The 5,872-nt window shown below is 54.4% G+C and overlaps 1 long non-coding RNA gene across 1 annotated transcript; it reads left to right on the top strand.

Annotated features, from left to right (window-relative positions):
- LOC110403437 lies at positions 316 to 2,171 on the top strand. Its single transcript, XR_002441666.1, has 2 exons — positions 316 to 517; positions 963 to 2,171. It is a non-coding gene; the product is annotated as an uncharacterized LOC110403437 (long non-coding RNA).

The raw sequence follows: 5,872 nt of genomic DNA, 5'->3' as shown, positions 1-5,872 counted from the left end.
TAAAAAGAAAATTTATGTTTGACTCCCATAATGGTGCCTTTTAATCTCTGAGACCTCGATCCTTCAGGACTGCGTGCGTGTGCACAAAAAGCAAGTTTCAGCCCCAGAGGAGAGCAGGAGGGGACAAGGGGAATTACACTGGGAAGTGGGGCATTGCAAGCAGCTGTATGCACAGCAGCTCATCCCCTGCAGCCACGGGCCTGGGCCTGGCCCTAATTGCTAATTGCAGAGGGCTGGGAGGGCTCAGCGTCTCTCTGAGTCTGTGTCTGAGCAGACAGCTTTAAGGAGCTGCTGCTGCTGCTGCTTCTTGGAGTGCTGGCTGGGTTTCTCTGCAGCCCTGGTGTGTCTCTGTGCAGTGGTTATCGCTTCTGGAGAGAGGAGGTGACAGAAGCTACTTGAAATGAAACATCAAGGTTCCCATGGATGGCATCTCTGGGTCAGCCGGTGCTGCTGGGCCCTAGATGGGATGTCAGATACCAGTCATTGCCATGTGCTGTGAGGAGGCTGAGAGGCTGAGGTGGGCATGGCAAAGGCAACCCTGGGGCTTGCAGGGAACCTGGGGCTGGGCTGGCAGATGGAGGGGTGCTGCGGGGGGCAGCGGTGGCACAAAGGACTGATGAGGTGGTGGTGCACTGCGGTGCTGCAGGAAGGGGTTATCTGCCTGTGGCCACATAGCAGGGGCAGGCTGTGCAAATGGCCAGCACCAGGCTATGGTGGGATATGGGCTGCGCCCCACGAGTGCTCGCAGCAGGCAGTCTCACAGCTTTGGGGCACCAGGATGTGTTCTGGGGGGGAGGGGGGGAGACCATGCTTCCCCAGGGCTCCCTGCTCCCTCTGATTAATGGCTGTTACACAGAGCCTAAGTTCCCTGTGGAAACAAGGGTTTCCGTTTACCCAATTAGCGCTAAAAATGTTATCTCATTTGTTCTGGAGGCAGAAACATGCAAGAATTAATTTTTCAGGGTATTTCCTGGGCCATTTCTCTCCCAAGGCCGCCTTTGGAGCAGCCCCTGTCAGACAGGACGTATGGTCTCCAACACGCAGTGCTTTTAAGGCCAGAGAAAGCAGGTCTGGTATTTCTTGTCCGGGTCCCATGCACAATGTTTTCTTTGGCTCTGCCGTTCATCCTTCTAAAGTGGATCACGGCTGAAGAATGACAGAGGTCCAGTGACAAACTTTCAACATTATTTAAAAATGGGGGCAGAAAGCAGGGAGGTCAAACCCTAACGCGGGTGATGAGGGAAGAAGCGAGGGGGGACTGCGTGTGTTTCTTCTCACATGTGCTCAGGGGCTGAAAATCAGGAAGAAAAATCGCACCCATGTTCCTTGGCTCCCTCAGGAGCGTCTAATGGGGAAAATTAATGATCTGGAACGTCACGCCGGAGACGGGAGAGGGGGACCTGACAGCGCCGGCGGCTCCAGGATGATGGGTTGTGGTCACCTTCAAGGGAGGGGAGGGCATCAGGGGGCGTGCATGTGCCATCTGTGCCCAGCTCTGTGCTCACTGCCAGCGGGATTTCTGCCCGAGCTGCTCCGGCTGTGATGAGCAGGAAAGGCCCTGGGAGAAGGGGCGGCTGCTGAAGGCACATAGCAAACCTGCTGCTGCGTGGGAAACGGGCTGGAGCGCACGGTCTGGGCATGCAAGGAATGGCTTGGCTGGGCTCAGCAGCCTCCATGAGCTTGTGATTCGGCTGCTTTTCCCAGAGCCTGCCCAGGGCTCTGGGGTTTGTCACCACGTCCCCTTGCTGGCAGCAGCCTCGTGTCCTGGCTGCAGAGTTCTCGCTGCCCCCAGCCCTGTGATCCTCAGCACCGCCGCGTGCTTGGGACAATGCCGTGGCAAAAGCCTGGTGAGAGGCAGAGCGCTTTGTGCACATCGCTTTTGCATGGGATTCAAGTATTCGGTTGCTTTGTGTTTTGTGCCAGAAGAAGCAGGGAGCTGGGCAAATCCACACTGTCAAGTCCAGCCCTGCTGCTCCCTCTTCATTTCCCTCTGTGAAGTGCTCCGGTGTGGACTTTGCATCCTTGGGGGTTGGATAGGATCCTCTCACCCAAGATTAAAGTAGCGATGGGTTGATGGAAGCACAGCCAGGAAGGTGAACCACCAGCACCCAGCTGTGCCTCCAATGCTTGCAACTGGGGGTTACAATTGTTTTCCCAGTGCTTTCTCTGATTCCCTTTATTCGGATCCCAAAGACAAAGCATGTCTGAGGGGCTGGGAGGAGGCCTCTGAAGATCCCTGAGCTGAGATTTGCACCCTCTCCCCCACCTGATGGAAGGATGGGAGCAATAACGAGGAGGCAGTGCGCTTCAGCTGCCCCCAAGCAGGACTCAGCTGGCACAGCTCAGCTTTCTCACTCGCCTTTCTTCTAGCAAAGCCAGAACCCTGCTCCTGCCAATGTGTGAACCCTGCCCCCCCCCCCCCCCTGCCCCCCTGCAAGGGGAGAGGGGCACAAAGCCCCCGTGGACACCCACTCATACCAGGCTCCTGGTGCTGCTGGGTGTGAGCAGTGTCCTTGGGCAGCTCCAGTGCTGAGCGCCCATCACAGCCGCGATGGCACGGACACGCGCGAGGAAAGCGACCTGAGAGGCACCGGAGCGTGGCTGCACGCACAAATGCTTCCACAGACACATTTCTAGGTAATAATCCCCCCCCGCTGCTTTCTTGCCTTGATCAAAGCCCAGACATGAGGGAAGTCCATCTGTGAAAGATTGAGCCGTGCGTTTTTTGCGAAGGTATATGGGCTGGCAGCGAAATTTCTCTGACAAGTCCAACAGGGAAAAATGGGGAAATGAAAGCCTTTAAGATGTGCGCATTTCCCAGATGACTGGTGATGTGTGTGGGTAACATATGGGCAGTCCGTGCCCGCTGTCCCACGAAACATGCTGATTTCACACTCGGATTTCTCAGATTCCCTGACAGCTCTGCAGACCGCCCCCGGCAGCGGGTTCTGCATGGCCGTGTGTGCCCAGTGCAGGGAGCAGGGGCTGCAGCCACGTTGGTGCATGGTGCAGCAGGACGTGGGGCTCTGCAGCAAGCATCGGATGGAAACAGCTTGCAGGAATGGGAGCCTTGCATTTTGCTGTCAAGTATTTCTATTTTTCTTGGGTTTTTTTTTTCTTTTGCAGTTCTTGCTAGGACTGAAATAGCGTGAGAGCTGCTGCTTCCTCTCCATCTGCCAGCCTGGCTGAGTGGCTGCCCATCAGCTTCAGGACGGGGCTGTCCCTGTGCCCCACAGTGGGCTGCTCCCATCCCCCCACCCCCCCAGGCACTTTCCTCTTGGTGCTGGGGGGGATGAAGGCATTGCCACATGGCAGTGGGCCCCTCCTTGTTGCCAGCTGCATGGCTCAGTGTGCCACAGGAACGCCTCCATATGTTGTGCATTGCTTTTCCTTACTCCAGAATGACAAGAGCAGGAAAATGATGTTGGCATGATTCTGGGATAACATATACAAGAAATAATGTAGAACCAGATAAGCTCTTTTCTCTTCTACCTTTTGATTTAGGAATTTAAAAGGTAGGGATTTACCAAGCAGTGAGAGCATTCAGGTTGCTGGCAGCGTGGGTTGCGTTGCTCTCCCATCAGTTTGCCCAGCACCTACCTGACCTTGTCTATAGCTCTGTGGTGGGAAAGATCAAGGGATAATCTTGCCCTTGTGTGAAAAGCCAATTTATTAACCTTAATGAACTTAGGAGCAGCCTGGTGCTCAGACTCGGTCCTAGCATGGGCAGAGCTGAGCATTGTGCTGCTCCCTCACTGCCCTTGTACCGCAGTCCCTTTCTCTGCAAAATGAATTTGCTTCTAGCCCAAGAAAGGCAAAACAACAGCAGGGCAGGCAGCTTTTCATCTCCCCGTCCCAAACTGCACTAGACACAGAACCACAAAACTGCTCATGTGGAGAGCAGCTCTCAGGTTATCCCCACAGAGGTGAAGCCCACTCAAAAGGAATGAATCGTCCAAACTCATAGTCCACCTCAAGGGCAATGCTGAGAACAGGTCCCTGCCATAGCCTTAGGAGGGGCAGTCAGAGCTCGTTCTTGCCAGGTGTCTCAGTGCCTGTTCCCTTAAATCCTGAACGTTTCATTCTCAGCATCTGAAAGGAGTCCAGCAGCAGATCAGTGTCTCTCTGTTTAGCAGTGCTCCGTGGCTGCTGGGGTCTGTGATCATCACCTCTGTGACTGCAGAGCATGCAGGTGTCGGAGGCACGAAGCCGTTCTGCCTGGTGATATCAAAGTTCTGCATGATCAAGGGAAGTGCTGATTCCCCTCCAATTGCTTGGGAGCACAGAAGCAAAACCTTTGCAGTCAAATTACTGAGAAAGTGTCTTATAGAGACGCTCTCAAACTGCTCCCTTGAGTGCATCCATCGGGAGATGAAAATTCGGAGGATGGGGAAATAATAGTTGCATGCTCTATTCTTACACTGACTCGCTAATTCTGGGTATTTGCAGGGCCCTGGGTGGAACTAATGCATGTCCTCTCTTTATTTATCATTATCTGCATTGTTAGAATATATACGCTAATCCTGTGAGTAAGCTTAATTGGGGCTGGCTTTGAAAAGGTTCTGCTCAGCTGCAAGTCTCATTTGCTTGTGCAGGCACCGTGCTGGAGCAAGCAAACCAGGTAAAACAGAGCATGAATGCAGCTAAGCGGCCTCTTAGGAGCACATTTCTCCATTCATGCACCCAAGTGCCACTGCTGGGCTTGCTGTTTTAACTTGTGGCTACCCGAGTGGAGGTCTGAAGCATCAGAGCCGCTGTGGTTCGGGCTCTGAGGGCCACCAACCACAGTGGTCCTGGTGCCTTTGGGCACTGAGCTGCCCCCAGGGCTCAGGGAGGCAGCATCTCCCAGGAGGGGCTGTGCATTGCGTGCTGCTCCTGCTTGCTCTGGGGCCCTTCCATTGGGAAATGTGATGGAAAAGCGGGCTGTTGCTGATGCTGTAATGGAGAGCTGGTCGTTCCATCGGTGCGTGGCACGCCATGTGTGTGGTGTGGTTCCGTACTGTGTATACAAACTTTATTTCTATACAGAAATATGTTTTTAATACTCCGATCATGGTATCTAATATTCAATAATGATTGTGGTTCCGTTTTCGAGATGCACTTTAGATTTCCCAGAGCAGTTATTGAATGTGAGAGAGATGCAAATTAAACATTAAGAACATATTTATGGCGGGGTGAGCAGCAGCTCCATGATGCTCCATCCAGAGCAGGCCACAAGCAGCACGCAGCCCTCTGGGAGAGCTCCGAGAAGATTTGTTCCAAAAGCAATTGGTGCATCGTTAACCTGCAATGCAAACCCTGCTGGATGGGGAGGAGGTGCAGGATCAGACTGATCTGTGCCACGCTGGATCTGAGGGCAGGGCCCATCTCTGAGCCCACTGCTGGGCCACAGAGACAGAACGTGGCTCTGCTGGACATGCAGCATTTCCAGTCAGATCCCTGCGGCTGTGGGGAGCGGGATCGGTGGGGAGATGAGGATGAGGGGAGCACACAGCTGGGGAGGTCCTGGTTTGGGCCACCGGAGCTGCTGACAGAGCTGAGTTATGGCATCGTGCTGGGCCTGGGCTGCTCACGGGGCCACCTCGCATTCTGGAGGAGCCCCATGCTGGGGACACACTGAGAGAACCAGGCATGAGCCATAAAGCACACTACTGTCTTCTAGAGCAGGAGGCACGTGAAGACTATTTTTCTCTCTGATGATATTCTTTCCTCAGCTAGGAAAGTGTTACGGAGTGTTATGTCTGCCAAGTGTGGCCCAGGTGCTGCAGCAGCCCTGGCCCGTCCTGCCCAGCCCTCAGCTTGGAGCTCCATCCCGTCCTGCCCAGCCCTCAGCTTGGAGCTCCATCCCGTCCTGCCCAGCCCTCAGCTTGGA

Source organism: Numida meleagris, chromosome 8 (genome assembly GCF_002078875.1).
Source record: "Numida meleagris isolate 19003 breed g44 Domestic line chromosome 8, NumMel1.0, whole genome shotgun sequence".
Classification (NCBI taxonomy): Eukaryota; Metazoa; Chordata; class Aves; order Galliformes; family Numididae; genus Numida; species Numida meleagris.
The sequence above is the reverse complement of the archived record's forward strand: the minus strand, read 5'-3'. Positions and strand labels throughout refer to the sequence as shown.